The following is a 23,715-nucleotide window of genomic DNA, read 5'->3' as shown; positions in this document are numbered from 1 at the left end:
GAATTGAATTGTCTGCTCAGTAGCATGTTAGCCAATCCAGCTTGATGAAGACGCATTGGGACAGACAAGCACGACAAAAACATAAAATCACTCGAACACACCGACAAAGGCAAACATGTAGACACTGCATTATCAGAATAGAGAGGAGCCGCTGAGTCCACACGCACCACCATCACTACTACTACTCTTCGTTGTTTTCTTCATCATCCTCATCTTCACCTAAGGTCAACTGTAGATTAGGGATGTTCTTCAGTGTAATGCAGTTGCTCTCGTTGATTTCTTTAGTTTCATCTTCTTGTTCGGGCTCAGAATCACAAGTGAGATCGCCATCAGCATAACCTGAAGCTCCATAAGTAGTCATGTGGTCCCCTTTTCACGTGCAGCTGATTGGGAAAAAAAAAAACAAAAACAAAAAAAAACCAGAAGCACATGAATAGCCAAAGAAAGCCAATATGCTAATTTACTGTTGAATTGCCCCCCACACTCTTATTTGAAACATGGAGTGGCTTCTTCATGATTTCAACTTACATATTCTGCAAAATAACAAAAATCACAATTAAAAAAAAAAAAAAAAAAAAAAAAAAATCTATATTTCTTTGTTTACACAACTTGCGCTGGTCCGACTTGTTCCTGGTTTTCTCGTGGCAGGTCACAAATCTAGTCAACTCAAGAGGGACTATGTGTAGTGGGTGGGCACTAGGACCATGCAGGGCGGACAGCCAATCAGGCAAGGCATGGGAAAGGTTAAATAGGCTGATGGGCAGCAGGTGAGGCATGACAGGCCTCATCGTTTGTGCACTCCATGTGACTGTTAAGAATCTGTGGCACTGGTAAACTGGACTGTACAGTTGTATTAACTTGGTTTGATATAATTTGTATTGTTGGGTAATGTAGAGGATGTGAGCACCCTGAGGTAGTTGTATTGTAACCTTTTTATTAATACAGTGGGTCTGCCATAACCTGTGTTACAGATACAAACAAAGTCATGACTTATTTGCGGTGTGTTTCTGTGTTGTATCAATTCACTGGTAGCACAGCCCTAGCGCTCTGCCAGTGGGTGGTTCGTCATTTGTACATTCCTGGTCTCCAGACTCTGGGCCCCTCCCGCTGTGGCCCTCCAAACCTCTCTGGCATTGTTCCCCTGAAGGCTTTCTTCCAGCTTTCTCCTGTAGCTGTCTTTGTCTCCCCTTATCTCCCGTTTCAGCTCCCTCTGCATCTTCCTCAGCTAATCTTTGTCCCCTGATGTAAAGACCCTCTTCTTCTTTCAATTCAGGAAACACCCAGGGTTTGTTGTTTGGGAAACACCGTACCTTGCTGGTAGGCACAGTGTTTTCTACACAAAAGTTAATGTAGTCTGTAATGCAGGTTGTTTAACTGTCAATGTCCTCCCTGTGTCGACTGCACAACACATCCCAGTCAGTGGTTTCAAAGCTGTCCCTCAGCTTTTAGTTATTTGCATTGTATTTCATTGTAAACAAGGCATTGGTAAGAAGGCGCTACTCAATAAATTGATTTAATCACTGTGAAGTGATTCCACACCTCCTGCATCACTACCCTCAGTATAATATCTTTGAGGTTGTTGAACAGCTTCTCCTGTCCATATTAAAAGGAAAAACAGGATAGTATGATAATCAGGCAAACTGGTCTGTCCATAAGATGAAATGTTTAAAAACGTATCACAAATCTCAATGTGCCTCAAGGGGCTCCAAGGTCTGTGTGGCATACATTGCTCACTGTCCTTAGAGCAGCAGGTTTTCTGGTTGTAGACTGGAGCTGGGTAGACTTGGTCTGTCCTGAGACACAAGAAGAACAGACTAAGTTACTTGGAAAACAGGCAAGGAAACAATACCATAATAATATCATAACACAAGGAGAGCTATAAGGCCGAGATGTGTAGTAGTAGCTAGTGAGTCCTCAACAGTCTGGTCGACTGGTGAGGAGATGCTTTTTTTCCCCCGTGGGTGGTGATTATGGATTGACTGCATTTATGGTGGCTGATTGACACAAGGAGCAGGTGTAGGTGAGCCATGATTGCACAGGAACCACCCAGACACACACACACACATGCACACACACACGCACACGCACACACACACACACACACACACACACACACACACACACACACGCGCACACACACACACACACACACACACACACACGCGCACACACACGCGCACACACACACACACACACACACACACACACAAGAATGAACTAACATGAGACAAAGGGACAGTGGAAAAACACAGGCAGACAGGAAAGGAGGAGGGGGCAGTGGCTTCCTAACATTTAATCCTTTAAAAATGTAATAAACCTCAGGAGGAAAAACAAAGGCGAGATCGCAGTCCCATGAGGGACAGACATGCAATAGATGCTTTGTGTACAGAAAAGATCAACAACAAAAAAATCACAGTTTATAGAAATTTTGACAGTACAGACACACTATGCTGATTATAAATCATAAGTGAAGAGTATGGATCCAGGAGTACATTGAGCAACCTATGGTGCCGCCAGAGGCTAAGACATGAACCGCATGACCTCCTCTCACCCAATAGATCTGGAAAGAGGACACACCACATAATCATAGGAGAACCAAGCAGAACACTAACACAAATGGGAGACACAAGCAACTACATAGAGGGAGAGAGAGACATGTAGAATAACATGCAAACTAGGGAGAGAGGGAAACAAGGAGGCTGAATTTGCTGCATGATGATTCTCCAGATCTGAATGAAAATATCCAACAGTCCTGCAATAAATAGAATATATATATATATATATATATATATATATATATATATATATATATGCATATGTATGTGTGTGTGTGTGTGTGTGTGTGTGTGTATATATATATATATATTCTTTCTCTGGGCTTTTCTTTTGTCTCTCATTTTCTGTGTTTGCCTCAGTTAGTCTTGGCTTTTCTGCTCAGGGAGGGGTTCAAACCAGCAGACTGTTCTCAAGTCTTATTGGCTCATGCCTCCTCTCTGCGTCTATGTCACTGTAATGAAAAGGGGGAATTGAGCAGCACTGTGACGTCGCCCCCCTCCACCCATTCACTCTGCCTCTTTCTCTCCTTGCTTCCATCTCCTCCACTCGCTCTGCGACTAACAGTGGATGGTTGGTCATGTGATGTTGTAATACCCAGGGATTTTCTGCCAGGCATTCTCTGTCGGCTCCCTTCCTCCCTCCATCCATTCCTATCTGAGGCGACTTTGCCTAATATTGTGGTGCATCCAGCCACACGCTTAGCTGTCCTTTCAGGAGGATCAGTTGTTAGTTGATAGTAATGTTTAGAATGGCTTTGACAGAGAGTTGAATAGTGTGTTAGAGCACTGTCCTGTCACACACTCATCAATACACACGTTGGAATACATGTGCAGTGGTAAGAGACGGCAGCAAGGACGTGGCAGCATTTGTACATCTGATTGGTAAGTGACACGCTTTACATATGAGTGTTTGAGTTGCTGTTGTAATTTCTGTTGTTATCAGCACAAAGGGTACTGTAGTGTATTTGTGATTAAACATTTCCACTGATGACTCTGGAATGTTTACAATTATAAACACAGCATACTTGTGTGTGTGTTTGTTTGTGTGTGTGTGTGTGTGTGTGTGTGTGTGTGTGCGTGTGTGTGTGTGTGTGAGAGAGAGAATTGAATAGCCCTCCTTTCATTCTGCTTTGACATTGATTTAGTACATTTCTACCAGTTATTGATAAAATGATTATTGTGTTGACTGAAATTAATTTTGTGAAATTTAATTTATGCATTTTATTTTCATTTGAGCAAGTGGGGTGAAAGCCTCATGCCTGTATGTAGTTTGTATTCAGCTATAGTTAGTTGTATTTTTTTGTATTTATGCGCCTTTAGGCAGAATTCAATTAGCAATAGGGCCCAGGTCAGATTATCATCAGCTTTTAAGTGCAACTCTTTGAGTGAAAACAAACAGGATGGTTTATACAACAGCCACCATGGACCATCAGCTGCTGCTACCTGAGCAGGCCACTGGCAGCTCGACACTCAGTGTCACCATGACAACCACAGTCTGGACCAAAGTTATGGAGTGACTGACTGATACTGCTATCCATACAGGCACACCTGTAGTTTGGCTAAAACAGAAACATAGAATTAGAATACACAGAATAGGGGTTCTGTCCTTAAGTAACCTGCTATTTGTCACTAATTATTCTTTGATTTCATCGAGGAGTCTTTGCAGGGCAAAGACTCTAGTGACAAATTTTAGTTCATTCCTATAATAAAAGAGAATTGCCACCCTATAAAAAAGACAGAAAAGAAAGACAAAGGAGAAATAGCAGTTCAAAGAATAGAATGGGCTCCCTGAAAAAGTGTACATCTGTAAGTAAAGACTTACGGATTTAGCATTAGTTATGCCCCATTTTTTCGCTACATCAACAAAAGCACTGCTTTCAGCTCTGCACTTTCCAACCTCAGTTAAGAACCAGAGCACTGCATCAGAGCACTGATAAGCTGTTTTTCTATCCTAGCTTATAGACTGGGCTGGCTGCTCTTAATTTATTTTTGTATTGTCGTGTGTTCTGTTTAGCTCTATTTTAGCTGAACCTATGTTGATTTTGAGGATCAAAAGTGGAACATTTGGCAGTCCACAGGGACTTGTGTGGTTTGTTTTCAGCATAGAGCAATCGTACGTCCTCTCCAAATACTCAAGCCTCTGCTCCCCAACTACCTTCAAAAACTGTGCTGATCAGTCTGAGAAAATGACTGAACTGGAAGACAGGATCACTTTATTGCACCAGATCACAGATCTGATGAGGCCCTGCTTGTTTCTGCCTGCAAACCTTCCTGGGATACCACAACTCCAGGATCTAATGTTATTCCTGTCCTGCCCATTGATCCATCACTGCCACTGAGGGCACAACTGAAAATGGCGAGTTGCTCCACATCATGTCTCCCAGAGGCATGACCTCGGTCCTTGGAGGAAAACAGATTGGCAGATGCTCCGACCACCATCCTCGTCTCCTGACCTAACCTCACAGTATTCAGCTGGGGAGTAGATTCTCCATATTGGAAAAACAGGAGTGTTTTCTCTCTGCATGTCTCCTTCTTTTGCCTGCTGCACAATTGGTCATGCCCCAGTGGCCAGCTGGGCCAAGCAGGATACACCTATATAAGTGACCATTCCTTCATTTCTAGTGCTGCTGCCAGCAGCTTCACCTCAGCATTCCTCTGGGCACAAGGTAGGCAAACGTGAAAAAGGTGCCTCTTCCCACGAGCTACACTGATTGTGAGAGACTCAATTGTCAGAAATAATAGGAGAACCCCCGTTTAATGGTAAACAGACTGCATTTATAGAGCTCTTTTCCAGTGTACCAACCACTTAAAGCACTTTACAACATATTCATTCATTCACAAACACACTCATTTGCTGCCCACAGCTGCCCGCTCTTTCTCAGAAGCGAATTTTCTGGACATTTTACATCATCTTCCCAGCTTGCTAAACAAGTACCTATTTGTGCAGAACATAATTATCTCTGTGGGCTGTAATAAAGCTACAATATGATTTTAACAGGCTATTTACCTTTCTTCAAAGATCACACACCTCCTATTGTTTCCTCCTCAGCTGTTGATAAGACAGCTGAATGTTTAGCTCCGTATAACAATTCATAGGTGTTTATACTGGATTATTTTTACTTAAATGGGTTAAATTCTGCCTCTGAGTTTTTCAAATAAGTCTGTGCAATAATCTTCCACAAATATTTACTCAGCCCACCGGGTCAAACTTAATACCCCTGGCTCCAAGTCTGGGATGGGGAACTTTTTCCTATAAAGAGCCATTTCAATTTTTATAACATCCTTCAAAGGCCATACTTATTAATTGAACACATATATCAAACTAATGTCTGTGATTGCTAGAACTGCTTCTCTTTGGCAAGACTTTGGATGACAGATGGTAGTGATAATTGTCACAGTCCATCCCAGCATTTACCTGTTGCTGCAGATCTTAAGCCACACCCCATATCAGCTCATCAGCACACCGAGCCTATTAGACTCATCAGGAGGATATTTAAGTAGCACTGTCATTCTTTTCAGTTGCCAGATTGTCTATGTGTTATGCCAGACTCTCCAGCATTCCTCGCCAATCTGATCTCCGGTATTCGACCTCGCCTGTTCCTGACTACTCCATCTGTCAAATCCCTGTGCCTGCGGGGGTGTAGATCTCACCACCTTGGTGGCATTAAAGAGGATATTCCTCCTCTGAGAATGGTTTCAACCACGGCAAGTCGGTCAGTGATTTTTTGTGTGCGACCCACTCTCTTCACAGTAACTCCATCTGAGCTGGCTCTCTGCTCAGCACGACCAATGTTTTGCTTTGAGCTTATTGTTTCTTTGCAGCTCAATGATTTTTTTTTTGTTGTAGGCTCATTAGCTGGATCCACATTAAAAGACATAGCAAATGTTCACAGTTCCTTTCATGTTCCAAGTGCATTTTTCCTTGCAACTGGTTCAGTTTAACATGTTGCAAGTTGTAATGTCATTTGAGATTGGTCAGTGACACTTTACATCTGTTTTTGTTTTTTTGACAGTTTCAATGATGCATTGACTTGATATTAACCCTACTGTTGTAGGAACTGCTTATAAGTATAAGCTTATAGTAGCATAACTAGGATCAAAGGCAAGCCTGAGTCGGTCCTAACAGTAAACTTTATCAAAAAGGAAAGTTTTAAGCCTATTATTAAATGTAGAGAAGGTGTCTGCCTATCTGTATCCTGAACGCTCTGGGTCCCATTCTCCTGAAAACTTTAGGAACCATAAGTGTCTGCATTCTGGGAATGCAGTGTTATAGTGGGGTAATAGGGTATTATGAGCTCTTTAAGATAAGAAGGTACCTGATGATTTAGGGCTTTGCTGGTAAGGGGAAGGATTTTAGATTATATTTAAGCAACATCACACGAGACGGAGTGCTGTTGTGCTGAATATCAGCACTGGTGTGATTCGGTTGTAGGCACGAGGCCGCAGGCGCATTGTATTAGCTAACAGTAATAAGCAACAACAGATTATGATTTGTTTGTTTATTTAATCATTTATTTGGCTCCGCCACCACAAATAGTTCCACAACTGGAAGGGAGACAAGGCTGTTGCCAGGCAACACATAAACATTTCCTACACACAAGCTTGCTACTCTGTGTCTGCATATTACCGCTACTTTGTATCATTTACATATATCTGAATGTTACTGCAACAACTGAAATAGGAGTCTGTTGACAGATGCTTTGGTGGTATGATGTGTGTTTCTGATGAGTTAACAGCTCAATCAGACAGCACGTTGCTCCATCGTTTCCGGCTCTCCATAGATGGTCTCCAGTAACTTTTTAGCTAGCTTTCAGATATGTATTTTATGTTCTGCAACACATTTTCTATGAATCAAAATTGGCATGATAGATTGTGTCTGTTTATATAAAGCATCTCAGCTATGCCCACTCACTGCTATGATCTCCTTCGCCTCGAGTCCTCGATCAGACAGTTTCTGTATGGCAGTGGCTCTCAGGTTGTGGTTGGTGTAAGACATGTGTGTCATTTGGGGAACACTGGTATACCAGAAGCTGTCTGTTGCCACTGTTACCCTCCTCGGCTGCAGATACAGGGCCTTTGCATCAGGTGGAATTTTCTTTAGGTATTTTTTTTAGTGACCCTACCAGGGAGAGCACATTTGCTCGCTCCTCATACATAGCGCCCCTCTGGTTTTCTCTCTCTCTCTCTCTCCAGTGGGTCTTTATGATTTTTTGTTTCTTCGTTGAACATCATAGTGAATTATTTTGCTCCATTGTCATCACATTTAAGGATAAATGAGGTTTGAATCTTGATTCCCCTCTTTGCCCCTGCATCCAAAGTGCAACTGAATATCATACCAGACCTTTTTCAGTAAGCCCTTCATATTTTACAGTTTTTGCCCATTGCTTGAACACTATTGACACTTGCTTAGACCAAAGTAACAAAACTAGAAGTTTTTGTTAATTTACCTTAAAGAAAGCATAACCATACTCGAAACAAAAGTGCTGCTTTGCACTTTAGTTGCAATTCTGCAACACACTTGCTCCTGCACACTACACACTATTTCATAAATGAGACATTTCATTCATGAAATCTCAGGGCACCATTGGGAAAACACATCCATTCAAAATACAAAACACACTGGGTAACTGGAAATACTCAGACACATGCCTGAAAATACTTACTTACAAAACTGAACACCAATCAGCCACAAATAGGCCTCAGCTAAGCAATAATTGGCTAATGCTCCTTTTGCAACAAAAATTTGAAGTTCTGTGAAACATACAGTACAGTATAGTACTAATGCTGTAGCACTGAGATGTTACAGTACTGTGTATAGTATACAGTACAGTACTGTAAAGACAATAAAGTTTTGTGAAACATGCAGTGATTATATTGAGATGTTTCAATACTGTGTATGGTATCTACAGTAAAGTACAGTATACATTACTGTAAAAAAATAAGCAGCCAAGAACAATTTGTGGTTGCATTTTCCTACAGAATGACTAGAAGACTTTCTGGGGGTGGACGCAAAGCCTGTTCACTCAACAGCAGGACCTTGTCATTGTAGAAATCAGAGCAAACAATGCAATCCGTCTCCACCAGTTACAGCAACAAATACTTGCGGATAGGCAAGTAATTATCAACATAAATCGAGTAAGCATTACCACTATCAGATGCATCTTGGTAAAGCACAACATCACCATCAAGCAATTGTATAGGGTCCCATTTAGAGTTATATATTCATGTAGATAAAGATAAAGATCTGTGCTATTTAACCATGTAAAGGTGCAGGCTGGAGGTTAAAAAACATTTTTAACAAATTCACATGTTCACCTTAAAAACTTGATTTGTGTCAACTCCGTCAGGCACACTAAAAGTATATAATTATATAATTATTATAGCCCAACAAGAATCTTAAGTTCTGATGTATGTTGTAATAGTGTTTAGTTACTCTGATATGCAATAAAATATAATACATAAACTGAAGGCTTAATTTCACACTGTTGTGAATACACAGATTTTTAAAAATTTGCATTTTCAAACTTTATCTTTTATTTTGCCACTATAGAAAAAATATCCTTAAGTGAATAAGACACCTGAGGATGTAGATCTGATGATCCTTTATTGCTTCAGCAACAAAAACTGAAGAAAGAATTGATTTTTTTCCCCCCAAAATTACAAAAACATACATCTGATCATGCTGATGAAGATCTGACGGTGTTGATGGGAAACGACGGAGTTGACAAAATTGTATTTGCATTTCTGATCTATGAACAAATGTTTTTTTTTTTACAAAAGGAAGTAACAATAGATTAAGAAATAACAACTCCTTATCTTTTACTGAACATATTTGTAATTCAACTGTAATAAACAAACTGTAAATACACCATTTGAAACTAACAAATTGCACCATTTCCAACTATTAAAAAGAAATGTCTAGAAATGTAATTAAGCTCATATAACAATCAGCCATAGGCGTTGCTGCAAAACATAGTATGCTTCAAAACTAGGAAAAGGAACAGAGCAGGAACACACAGGTGTTGAGGAGGCGCATGCATAGGAAAAAAAAACCCACTATGAATTAAAGCATGAATGCAGTCACACAAGGCACTTATGCCTTGAGCAGCAAGCGTTGGACATGCTCACGCTCAATGAAGTCCATCACATCAGGGGCAACACTGTAGATCTCTCTTGTTCTTGATTGGACTGGTGATGCATTTCCCATTAGTTTCACTATGATGTCTTGAACTGGGCAGAAACAGACATCCTTCTTGCCACACTTGAGCTTAACCTTTGCTGTTGGACCATGGGGATGCAGAAATTCCACTTTCACATCTTGATGCTCAGTATTTGCAGCAATGGTCTTGGCTAGCCACCAGTGGTCATCATATACTACTACTAACCAGTCTCCATTATTAAGGCTGCTAACAGTTGTTACTGTCACAGTACCCTCAGGACCTTTCAATGGCTCCTCATCCAACTCTTTCGTCACATATTCCATTTCCAAATCCTCTTACATCTCCCCTCCCATCTCATTTCCCATCTCCTCCCACAACTTCTCTAAAGGTCTCTTCTTTCCTGCCCTCTGGGTATCACTCTGCTGTCCATCTGGGCCCTGAAAATAGAAGGTAGCTGGGCAGAAGCACTGGCAATCCATCATCTTGCTGCAAAAGCAGGATAGTTGTCTGTGGTGGATCCTGTTCTCATGTGCGATGATCTGGTGTATTTGTCTTGTTGAGGGAACTGGTCTGAGAGGATGTGTATCGCATCTTTCCATGTCTTTTTCTGCAATGTGGTGCAGCTGAACGCCCTTCAGACTGTTTGAGACCTTCTCAAAGAATGTGTGTCCGTCTGTCACATCATTTCCTCTCAGCACCAGGCTGTCAGCTGTTCTTTTTACTGTTCCACCAATGCCATCTGGTGTGCCTTTACCGTGGGAAGTGGGGAAGAAGTTCCACATTGCTTTTTTAAACCCTAGTGTAGGTGGAATAGCAGACAAAAGAAAAAAGTTCTTATACTGTTTACTTGGTCCATCAGTCCAAAAGTAAACAGTGGTGACCTGTGGATATTTAGTCTTGATATCTTTTAAGACAGGTTCCATGTGTGTCCAGATTGCCGCAGCATCTTGTCTCTTCGACTTGGACAGTGTGCAAAATGCTGCCTTTTCGCCCTTTGTGTAATACATTCCAGTATGGAGTGTTATCTGTGGCAGATTTTGTCCAAAATGGCAGGCCCGAACTTCAGATTTATATTTGCATCTCCAGGATTCTGAGAAGCCACGTGGACCATTGCCGTACTTTCATCACAGGACTCAATTGTGTTGATGTATGCTTTCTTGTATGTAGCTTTTTTAGGATCTTGCCTGATGACACAATTAATGCCTGGTTTCTGGCTCCGGGGACCAGGACGTTGTTTGTTTTTCTTCATCTCTCTTCTGATGATGTTGTGGAATAGAAGAGCTTTTTTGATGTTTGGATTCCTTATGTTGCTTCCTGATAGCATCTTCTTTGTTTCTGTGCCTGGAGAGTCCAATGGTATTTTATGTGCGTTTTTTTTTCTCAGTTTGTTTCGTTGCTTTTTTACATTCTTAAGCTTCTCTTTCAAAATTTTTATTTCTCTTGAATGCCTTTTTCGTATTTTACTTCTTTCCTTTCTTTTCCTTTCCTGTCTGTGAGACTCTCTGACACTGTATTCTACAATATCTTGATCTTGTGGACTATCTGGGGGGGTGTCTGCTTCCTGCACTGCACGTTCGCAGGACCTCTTCTGTCTGGACCTTTTCTGTGCCTCTCGCCAATACTTTCTCCGATTCCTCTGTGCCCTGTCTCCCATCTTGTCTATCTGTATTACTTTTTTGTCTTGAACTCTCCTCTTCCATCTCTGTCTTTCCTCCACTTGCATAGCCTAATTCTTCTCTGGGTCACTGTTTAATTTTTCTCGTCTCTTTCGTTGGTATTCTCTATTTCTTCTCCTTCGCTCCTCAACTGACTGTCTAGCCATGCTTTCCTTTAATACAAAAGTCATGAAAAGTGTATTTGAATACTATGGAATCAGATGTCCATTTACTTCATGATTGATTGATTGATTGATTGATATAAAATCTTAAAGGTGCACTGTGTGTTCCTACAACCAGATGTTGAAGACATCTACACACTGGCTTGTACAGACAAAATCAATGTCCAGTGGAAGTAGTGGGGGATAAGACACAGCCATTACAATATTCCTAAGAGTATAACACAAAATGTTCAGGATCTCTCTCTGAACTCTGCACGTGTGACAACTGATATAATTGTAACTAATAAGAAGTAGCAGAGAATGATACTGACAGACTCAATTATCAACTTCCACATTGATTTCCTCTAGGAACCCCACTGCAAAGCTGAGCTTCTCTTCATTCTGTGCTCTGAAGCCCTTCTATTATGTCACAGTATCTTGCATCTGATTGGAGGATGTGTCTGTCTTGGACAGATCTGCCACAGAGAACAATGTACTGGAATGTATTACACTAATGAAAGGCAGGGTTTTGCACACTGTCCGAGTCAAACAGACAGGATGCTGTCGCATTCTGGACACATAGCCTATGGATCCTGTATTGAAATATATCAATACTGTTAAGATCCTAGCTTCCTGTCTCTCCGCTTGTGTCTCCTCTCCCTTTTTCCCCTATGTGTGTGTCTGTCTGTCACCCCTGTTCCCGCGGCTGGGCATTCCTGTACCTGCAGCTGGCTCCGCCTCCAGGTGTTCACCTGGAGCACATGTCTTCATTGTTTGGAGTATTTAAAGAGCTGACAGTATTCTCCCAGTCGCCGGATTATTCTCTCGTCCTCCCATGAGTGTGTTCGGTCTACTGGTTGTAAGTACTACGTCTCTTGTTCCATCTCATTTCAGAGAAAGTGTTTTGTGTTCTTCCGTCTACGTTCCAGCCACTTATTGTGTGCTGTGTTTTTTGTTCTTTCACTGTCTCCTGCCGCTTCCACGCGTGCCTCATACCCGCTTCGTCGGAGCTCCTTGAGTTTTCCTCCACTCAGTTTGAGTGCGCCTTTTGTTTATCGTTTTCCACTTCTTTTGAGTGCGTCTTTTGTTTGTTTCCATTTCCCCTCGGTGAGCGTGTTTTGTGTTCTCGTTTTGTTAATAAATTAGTTTTTGATTCATTTAAGTCCTGTCTCCGGGTCTGCATTACTGGGTCCAGTTAGTTATTGGCTTACCAGCCTAACAAATACAAAATTACCACAGGTGCACTTTTCGTCTGATGGTCCAAGTAAAACGGATTTGAAAAAGATTTTTCATCAATCAATCAATCAATCAATCAATCAATCATGTAGACAAGTGCTATATAACTCACGTGCTGGAACGTTTTTAAATAATAAGCAGATAAAAGAAAAATTATTCAATAAAAAGACCACAGCCTGCCCATGCCCTACAAATCATAAGTATATTTTAGAATAATGTAATTGCATGCTATATATTTACAGATGGAGCGGCCTCGAAATTCCCCTCCAGGCCAGAGGCCATCCAGCTCCCAGCTGGCTCCCAGCCAGCTGCCAGCCAGCTACCAGTCCCCCCCTCCTCTTGGGGGTGTGCCCAGAATCCACTATAAACACGCCTCTTCATTCAATTGCAGGGTGTCACCAGGAGATGGCATGTCCCTCACAGGAACACATCTCAAGGGCAAAGATTTTTACTCCACTACATTCATCTGCTTTAGTAGGCTTATTTGTACTTAGGCAGTCACAGTTACTCAACTATTTTACGTTGATTATTTAGATCAACTTAGAAAAATATTTCTCGCACAAAGTCTTAAAAAAGTCTTAAATGTGTGTTTCCATCAGCCTGTTTTAATGCATATTTTCGATTTGCAAACAGAAAATTCCTAAGTTTTTCTCTTACAATATACTGTATGAATGTTTTTGTGATTGTTGCGATCAAAAACAAACAAACTCATGCAGAAAAGTTGTATATAATCACTTCCTATATGACAATAACCGTACTTCACATTACAGAAACAGTCGAAAAGATTCAGTTCCCATCTTTAAAAAAAAACAGTTTTAACTTAAGAATGAGAAGTATCAGCTCAAAATTATAAAATCATGTGGCGGAGATTTGGCGCAGTTGGTAGAGCGTCTGCCCCATGTATGAAGCTCTCTGCAGCGACTATGGGTTCGATTCCATCTTTCAGCCCTTTGCTGCATGTTATCTTCTTCGAAAAAAAAAAAAAAGTTACAAAATCATTCCTGAGTCATAAAAGTGATGTAGCTTTACAAAACAGCCTGTGACTCCAAGAATAAACAGGCTCCATCGGTTTACACAGAGTTTGCTTTTGATAATTATCAACAAAAATGATGACCTAATTTTACTTTACATGCGCTGGAACAGAGACGGAGCTGCAGGAGCAGAGCGCGTCATCTGGAGATTCCAGGGCTCGCCTATGTTTTCCGCAACAGGCGCACGGCTCTCGGCAAAAATAGACCAGGAAGCGGCCAGGAGACAGTCATATTAGTATTGGTTGAATATGCGCTAATTTTTGCGATCGCAAGATTTCCTGGTCGGACTGATAATATACATTTTGATGCATGAGGGAGGTGGGAAAGTTGGCTTATCCATAAATGTAATTAAGTGTTATGGAAACATTTAGTGAAGTCTATAAAGTAGCCAGCGACACAATATTAATATCTGTGGCACAAATTGATTTTTAATTACTGGAGGTACGCGCTCCCCTCAGCCCTCCACCTATTTTACTGGCCATAGCGAGTCTGTGGGACAGTGGGGGCTGGGAGCCTGTTTGGCTGGCGACCATCCATTGAGTGTGAACAAAGGATACATTGTAATGCAAATAATGACTTTTCAGCCAACAACGCGGCCGGCTCGACACTACACATGCCTGACAGAGTGACAGACAGGAGAACATCATGACACCCGTGGTGATGATGCGCGATGTGTCAGTGAAACTATAGGTTTACTCAGCTCTGAAATGTGCCGGCAGTTAATCGCTTCAAATGCACAAATGCAGTGAAGTTCACAAACCACCAACAGTTTATAGAATAGGATGGACAGTCTATCAGTGGCCATTAGAGCAGCTCTCTAATAATTAAAATAGATGTCACACTGTGCGGAAGAGCTTAATAAGTTAACAAGAGATTTGGCCACGACAGCTGAAACAATGAAACAATTGGATTTATACTTTATCCAAAATCGGGGTGAAATATTGCATGCCACGGATTAGATAGATACAGAAATCATCATCTGAGAAATACTCATGATACTGATTTCACTGTTTCTTGGCCGTTTTCATGTGTGTGTGTTAACTGATTGGCCAATAAAAACAAGTAGACTGGCCCATCTACATCGGCCCATTGGCCCTTTATGCCCCACAGCATTGTTTTTTTTTCATGGGTCTGATTGGCCCATTAGGATTATTCATGATTGAATGTAGGTGTCGTGCGGGGATGAGGCTCGCTGGCTGCGGAGGGAGAGTTGATGTTGTAGTAAGAACCTGTCTGCCTGGTCTAACATGATGAAGTCATGTTGAACATTTCCATTTCCCAAAAAAACATTTATTTGAGGTGCAGCGGCACAATATTAATATCAAACACGCGTGCACAACGCCTGACGTAAAAAATGCATTCTTGGTGCGCTTTTGAGCACTATGTTTAGCCGCGACTATAACTTTTTTTAATAGTTACTGTTTATATTCATCGCGTGAACAGTCTGAAAAAAGAGACAGAGACACAGAGAGGAGGACACAGACAGACTGATGAAAAAGATCAGTGATAATTAACTACAGTATATTAAGCCTATGATGTTGAACATCGCAGTGCGCAGTGCGAGCCGTCTGCTGCGCTCCGCAGCCGCCTGTGAAGGCAAACGAAATCTGGAACCTTTCAGCTCAATGACATGACTTTGAAAGCACCAAGTGACTTGTTTTAACGAATTTCGTTAGATTAAAATATGTAGAACTGTAAAATATCACTTCCATGAAGTTCAGTCAGACATTAACAGATCACAGGCTGAAATTGGCATTTCATCCTCCCGTCCCTCCCTCTTCAGCGCACTGTAAATGATTTCTGTCCAGTAATATACTGTACACACACATACAGAAACTGCGTATTGCTGGTCACCGCATCAAATAGCGACCCGCAAATCTAAAATGCGCTACAAACAGGAAACCCACCAACTGAAAAGCAGAGTGACTCCGTGAATCAGACAGAGTATTAAACATTTAACTGTTTAGCAGTTCAGAATGCTAGAAAAACGCGACGCACAACTTCTGTTATTCATGATTCATTTTCTGGGCACAAATCACTCGGCACGTGGAGATGCGCTGGGAGCCTCTCCAAAGGTGGAGAGAGATGTGGAGGAAAAGGCAGGATGGGCAGATGAGCAGATCCAAGAAGTTAGTGAACGAGCACTACAATAATGTGGATGATTAAGCATAATTATATTTAAAAAACTGCACAGGGTTCTCTACTAGACAAGCAGTTTTTCTTACAGCAGTGGAGGCTATGTGCAGATCTAATGAACGACTCAGCAAAGCTGACACGGTAATAATGACTGCTCCTCCTGGTGGACTGATCGAGCAAGTGCAGGTAGTTTCCGCAAATGGAGCTTAGGGGCGTTACGAGTTGGCCCCGCGCCGATGACGTCATCGCGGGGGATCTTATTACAGTCACGAACCCGCCTACTGCAGAGCAGGGACCGGTCACGGACCCGCCAGGGCCCCAGCATGAAATTGGGGGAATTTGGAGGCCGCTCCATCTGTACATTAATGTGCAGATAAAACCCAAAAATAACATTCTATTTCTTTACTATATTCCAAAATAGTACAATATTAGCACATTATGTGGTTATTGGTGGATTTGTCAACTCCATCAGCTTACATGTCAACTTGATCAGTCAACTCCGTCATAAAACGGACGGAGTTGACTCTGACGGAGTTGACAAAATGGCAGGTTTTTTCCCTCTGCAGAAAAAAACACTGCAGCTAGCTAGCTAGTCTTTTGGCTATTGCTAGCTGTCTGCATAATCTCAATAAAATACTTTTACTGAATCCACTATGGTTTCAAAAAAGTATCATAACAGTGAGACGGTGTTGACATGCTCCAGCTGTGACCACAGAAAAATTGGCATTGTTCATTTAAAATATAATAAAATGTCAAACTAACCAGACCATGTGTGGTACTGCTGCATTCACCACAGCCAGGAGAATGAAAAGGGACCCTCAGGGATATAGCTGACCATGCTATTGCCTGATTTAATGAGGGTTATGAAAAAATCTGACGGAGTTGACAGAAACAGAGGACACAACTTTCATAGGCAGATTTCTATGGAAAATATTTTTAGATGTTCATGGTATGCATTGTTCAAACTGTGAGATGCACTGGTCTTCAGGTGAGATTGGTGGGTGGTGTGTTGTTTTGTCCTTCCCTGCCCTTCTTTTCTCTTTGACAAATCCTTTGAAAACATTGTTAGCTGGTATAAACTCTTGGTCCTGTATTATGTTCCATGAACGGCTAACCAGAGGATATAATGATTTAATCCAGCCCGAAGTCCAAGGTAGCTGCAAATGCTGTAGAGCTAGTTGTCCGATTAAGCTGACGTGGATATTTTTTAGATTCAGCCAAGTCTGAAGGCAGTTCAGAGCCCAGATTGTCTTACAGCATTAGCTTCATTTTTGCTCTTCTCTAATTTTTCGAGGTTGGCTGATGTCATATCAGCACACCTGGTTTGCGCTGATGTATCTAGGCCTCATTCCTTCCCTTCATCCTCCTCCGAGTCTGATGACCATTCATAATTTAGATCAAATGTTATTTGTGGAAATATGTCCATATTTGCAGTGCAAAGTTTGCCACAATCTAAGATAGTCAACAACTGATGTAACGTTAATTAACAGTTACTAGAATGCCTGCATAGCGGAGTGATAATGTCAGTAAAAAGTCCCAGTGCTACTACTAAACTACTAAATTACAAAATTGCCTCACAGGTGTACAACTTAATTTTAGCAAGCAGTAAACAAACCAAAAACTAACTCAACAGTGTTTGAGCTTAAATTTTGATTATAATTGTCCCATAGCTTGTGCTAGAAACACCAGCATGAAAAAAATATGTCTGTGTGTGGTGATTAGAATGAACTTCAAACATTGTGATGAGCAGGCCTCATAGAATGATCTTCTGTGAAGTGATCATCATGATAGTACAAAAATCCAGATGCTAATTTAGCTTTTGACCATTTTTGTAAGTGTAAACTATAGACAGACAAACAAAGAAATTTCAGAACTTTCAGTCAAGACATAACACTTCCAATATGCAATTGCTCACCTGGAGGCAAAAAAGTGAAGACTCAACACAAAATGAGTTACAGAATAGATGGGTTAAGAATTTGTCTGACAGAGTACTTACCCAGCCGGAGAAGGAGGTTTTAGCTAAAGGATTGAATTTTGCCATGACACCACAACAAGTCCCAATAGTTGATCTGATCGCTGCAACAGAATCAGCTATAAAGAAAAACAACTTAACAGAAACAGAGGGTGAACAGCTCAGGTTGAAAGTGTCGGCAGCTCTCTCCAATGCTAAACCTCCCCCTTCTAACCTCACCTATGAGGAAAGAAAAGCCATGACATCACTGAGCAAGGACGAAAACATCACAATCTTGCCAGCAGACAAAGGGAGATGCACGGTAATTCTAAACACAAACGATTACCAAGACAAGATTCTTTCACTACTCAATGACAGTAACACATACGAATGCCTGAAACGAGACCCAACCAGCGGGTACAAGAGAACAATCATAGCATATCTGCAAAGTTTACAGAAAGATGGAGCCATTGACCGTTTGCAATATCACCGGTTATACCCACAAGAGTCCGGGCATCTATGGACTCCCGAAAATACACGTATACTTTTTTCGGCCAATCAGCTGCACGTTAAAAGGGAACCACATGGCTACTTATGCAGCTTCTGGTTATGCTGATGGCGGTCTCACTTGTGATTCTGAACCCGAACTAAAAGATGAAACTGAAGAAATCGATGAGAGCGACTGCATTATACTGGAGATCATCCCTAATCTACAGTTGACCTTAGCTGAAGATGAAGACGGTGAAGAATACGAGGAAGAGTAGTAGTAGTGATGGCGGCGCATGCGGACGCAGCGGCTCCTCTAACATGCTATGGCTAACACTGCGGCGGTGGGTCTGTGTTTACATCAAGGATGCTTGGTGTCAAGACGCTGTGGTGAGTTGTAGACACTGTTCACCCCTTGTGGAGTTTATGATGATCAAGTGCCGGCCTCTGTTAATGTCCTGTATATATAGCAGCATTGACAATAAAGTTGACTTGACTTGACTTTCTCAAGCTCCTACTGCTTGAAGACAATGACTTAAGAAGTAAACTATTGTGAATACATCTATTTAGCCTTAGAAAAATGCTAGATTTACTTGGATAATACCAACCCTAATACCGAGGTACAGTACACCACATCATGTGGATAACGAAGGCATGTAACAATATATTGAATCTCGCAAGATCGCAATAAAAATATAGCTTGATGCCATTGTGGGACTGTGATGCTATATTACAAATTAAATGAGAGGACATAATCATAGTGGTCATGAAGACAGTCCCATTAAGCCAAGCACTGCTCAAAATAAATGTCAGAGAAAATGACAGGTGAACGTGCCGATAACGAAAAAGAGACTGATGAAGCTCCTTTAACTTTTAGAGCTGATGTGTGGCAGCATTTCATTTTTCCTGGGTCAAGAACTGACAGTCTCACAAATGCAAAACAATTTGCGAATACAAACATGACCATGTGGCACATCACTGCACAGAGAAGCTCAAGTTGTAACAAGGCAGTGTGAGTGTGAGAAAAAGCTCAAGCCAGGCCAAGTGAGCCTGAAAGAAGCATTTGGAGCCCCATTTGCCCATAATAGTCTGATAGCTGAAGAAATAATATGTATATGTGAATATGTGCATCAAAGACTTAAAGGTGACATATTATGAAGATTTTTCAATAAGTTACATAGGTCTATGATTTCCATAAAACATGTTTCTGAAGCTGTTTGCTGGAAATGGCTTTCAGGGAAAGATTCTCTCTCCCCCCTCTATTTCCCTCTGTTTCAGTCCCTTTCAGAATGTGCTGTTTCTGCTGTCTGTAGCTTTAAATGCAAATTAGCTGCTGCTGTCCCACCCATGTGTACTGTGGTAACGGGGAGAGCGTAGACGACGTAGCCCTACGCGTGTGAAAGTAGCAGACATGGCGGCAGTAAACAGACCGAGTTCTTCAGTAGTTCAGCCGTACATGTTTGAACCTGAATCAAATCCTGAAGGAGGGGAGGCTCCTACAGAACCTCAGAGAATTCAGCAGGACGCTCCTGAAGGGTTAGTCTAGAAGCGTCTTTCTATTTTTTTTCTCTTCAATATGAGGACCGCCTGTACAGGAGAAAGCGTGAGAGGCCCGCATTTCAGACAGTCAATGCTCACACTAGGAAGCACCAATTCTAACTTGTCACATACCAGAATGACGGGGAGAAACCCCAGCTAAAAGCCTCTACCAAGCATTGGCACACAAACGAAACATGATTCATACCCCAAATAGCGTATGTCCACTTTAGCGCATCTGCTGCTTTCACAACGTCACGCAAACCACGCAGGCCTGTTATCATATGAAAACAGAGAGCCTGAAGGTCCTGGTTGTTTACATAAAGGGGAGAGGGTTTCTGGCAATCACTGGGTTGCTGAGACATTGACCAGTCTAACTGCGCTGTTAGTTTAAGCGCTCTGTCTCATTTAAACACGAATGGGCAGAGTATGCAGACGACACTGCTGACCAGCACGACTGACCATTCACCTAAGGCTGAGAAAAAGAAGCTAGCTAGAAAGCACACATTCAATGGTTAAAAAAAAAAAAAAAAAAAAAAAAGGTGTTGTGATTGGTTGAAAATGCTGGTATGCAACGTTTCTTTTTTCTTTAGCTTTATAAATGTATGAATTGTCTTTTTTTATTTGACTGTATCAGTGAACATGTGGAAATTGTGCAACAATGCAGTTAGAGCCTGAGAACATATGCTGCCAGGAAATGCCACAGGTCACAGTAGGGGTGGGTATTTCCAAGGACCTCACGATACGATACACATCATGATACTTGAGTCACGATACGATATGATATTGCGATATCCAAATTTTGCGATACATACTGCGATATTCTACATAGTTCACTGAAAAATGTAAAAGGCCTTATGCATCTTAAAATCTGAGTTGTATTTACATCAGATGATAGTGATAATTCATGGGACAAACTGAGTCAAAACAATGTAATTCAACTTATCCATGCCATTTTATTGTAACTATACAAGTGCAAGTTACAACATATTTGCATGAACAACATGAGCTGAGCTAATATGTCGGGGTGGTGTCGTGCTAAATGAGTTCACAAGTTTGTTGTGTTACCCGATTACCTAATGGGAGCAAAACAGTGTTTGCAAAGAGCGTACTCTTTGTCCAGCTCACTGTGTGTTTCTCCTTTCCTTTGGAATCCAAAGTACCTCCAAACATCTGCCTTAAAGTTCGAGGGCGTCTCTAGTTTAACATTACCAGCCATGCTTGCTTGTTCTTTTCCGGCTCCACTTCCTCACTGCAACTGCCTGGGGAAAAAAAGAGAAGAAGAAGAAGAAGAGTGCCTTGCAGTGAGGTAGCGGTATAGCGACCCCCCCGCGGAAGTCGTACTGGACTTACAACCTGTCTGAAATATGATTTATTAATTGAAAAAATATCGATATTCAAATTTTGAATATCAATATTGAATCGGAAGACAAAGTATCGCAATATATTGCCATATCGATATTTTTGCCCACCTCTAGGTCACAGTATCTTTACCTGCACTTACAGTATGATCGCAGTGTATTATTGCAGATAACATGCCACTGCAGATACTCACCTTATGTTATGCATAACAGGTTACAAGATGGCTGCAGCAGCTGGATGAAAGGCCTCCATGCATGATCCCCTGATGATGTGGTAGCTTGTCCTCTATCAGCATTCTCGTGTAATGCAGTGCATAACAACAGTAGTCCTTGCAGGACACAGTAGCATGGACAGGTGTAATAAAATTATAATTTTATGATAACAGGACACACTAAGGAGTAAAACATGACAGCACTGTTACAGTGTAAATTCAAGCACACTTGAGCAACAGCAGGTAACTGTAATGATGCACTGGCCTATTTAAAAAGAGAGAAGTGACATCAACTTTATCTTACATGTATAGCTATGCCAACAGCTGCATGCAGCATAAAAAAAACATCACTTATAAATAATCTCCAGAGGAAAAAAACGCTTGGAGTGTAAATTGTGCTGGGATGTAGTAGTCTCAATCATACACTTGTTAGAATTGAACCATAAAGTGTGATCACTTTAAGAATATGTTTTGAACTCAGTCTACTCTGAGCATTGGAGGGTAAAGGTCATATAAGAGCAGGACCAGCTTGAGTAAAACCATATGTGATGATGTGTTTGTAGAGGCCCTTAAATGGGGACCCCGGATAGAGCTGTCAATCCATCAATTTGTATAATTAAAGACAGCTGAGTGTTTTAAAGACAACAACATATAGGTGCAATAACATCTGTGATTGGTTGAAGGGTATGGCAGATGTCATCTATATATTTAGGGATCAAGGAGAGAAGGACGGAGATTCGACCGATTCGACCCAGGCTCTCCATCAGACTACCGGCGTCTGATCTGATACTAAGCTTGCTAATAAAAATTCTCTTTAACATAAGCTTGTATCAGCAGAGTTCTTTCTACACCATCGTCACACCATTGCTTGTTTCGATGAGGACCTGAAATAAACATCAAGACCCTGCGGAGTGTCTGTGTATGTGTCGCTTGACTGACCGATTCGCTGGGTTTGCATATGGAGACCATGCTGATTGCTAATTAGAAGCTAGCGGTTAGCATTAGCTTGTGCTATGTGGCAAAACACTTCTTGTTTAGTTTGTGTAAAACTGCAAAATTAACACATCTCAACATTTGTGAATGCTGGCATCTCCCTGGAACATGTATTAAATCATTTGCAAGATCAGAAACGTGATGTAATGTACCAAAAGCTACAGTAGCAGTGAGCTAACGTTTGATGGCTGAAGTCGTAGTCTCAAAGCTAGCGGTTAGCCTTAAATCATTCTTAATTGCAAAACACACACGCTACAACACGAAAGAGTTTGCGCTAATCTACAAACGAAACACACAGCTAATTATTTGTATACTTACATGTCCCTCCTCTGCACATAGTCCACACAAAGCTGGAAGTGAGCCCTCCTTTAGAGAAAATCTCCCGGCTAATCCTGCCTCCTACTGACCGAGGTTGGAGAAACAGTCAGCCTCAAAGTGGTTAGCACACAGCAACAGGTTTTTTCCAACTGTAGTGGGGACGTTGCCTTCAAAAATTCAATTCACACCACTGTTTGTCCTCTGCGGCTGGTAGCCGATGGTGAAATTTGTACTCTACCCTGCCCCCTCCTCCTCTGGTACAGTAGTTTCTGGCTGGGCTCGTGATTTCCCATCTTGTTTTCTGTATTTATTTTAATTTTCCTTAAACTTGAAAGTTTAAATTTTTGGTTGAATTGGACATCTAAAGACATATTTTATGGACAAACATTTAAAAGTTGTGGATGACCTTTGCGACCTCTGATATTTCACGGATACACTCTGCACTGGCCTACTGACAGAAAAAGCCTGCTTCGGCCTACCAACAGAAAAAGCCTGCTGGCAGCTAAAGCTAATTAGCACCAAGATGCCTCTTTTCTCCACAGATGACCTCTACAAACTTCTGCAGCAGGTTGCAGTGTTTGACACTAAAGTCCAGCGTCTGGAAATAAACGCAGAAGTGAACGGACTTTGTGGAAATGACAGCACTTTGCCACTGACTCAAAACAGCGGACTGGAGAATGCTAACGTCCAGCTAATTAGCTCTGATACAGATCCCTCGAAACTAAAGGGCTGTGTACCAGGTTATAAATCTGCCAGCATTAGTCCTCCCTGGAATGCTCTTGGGGCAAAGCCCAAGAGTAAATCAGCTGATATGGGGAGACGTCCAACAGGCAGAACCCAGCGCCCAGAGATCTGTGATGCGACAGGCTGGCCTGCGTTATCATCCTACTCAACACCTGTGCAGAGTAAGACACAGCGGTGGAT

General features: G+C 41.6%; 1 protein-coding gene across 2 annotated transcripts in view; it reads left to right on the top strand.

Moving 5' to 3' along the window:
• Window positions 1–3,064: 3,064 nt before the first annotated feature.
• Window positions 3,065–23,715, top strand: part of plekha6 (pleckstrin homology domain containing, family A member 6) — a 291,763-nt gene continuing 271,112 nt past the window's right edge. The window contains exon 1 of one of the 2 annotated variants that reach the window (XM_070959441.1): window positions 3,065–3,437. The gene's annotated coding sequence lies outside the window, so the exon portion shown is untranslated. The remainder of the gene's footprint in view (window positions 3,438–23,715) is intronic. The other variant, XM_070959442.1, reaches the window with a different exon arrangement.

Source organism: Chaetodon trifascialis, chromosome 3 (assembly GCF_039877785.1).
Source record: "Chaetodon trifascialis isolate fChaTrf1 chromosome 3, fChaTrf1.hap1, whole genome shotgun sequence".
NCBI classification, from domain to species: domain Eukaryota; kingdom Metazoa; phylum Chordata; class Actinopteri; order Chaetodontiformes; family Chaetodontidae; genus Chaetodon; species Chaetodon trifascialis.
The sequence above is the reverse complement of the archived record's forward strand: the minus strand, read 5'-3'. Positions and strand labels throughout refer to the sequence as shown.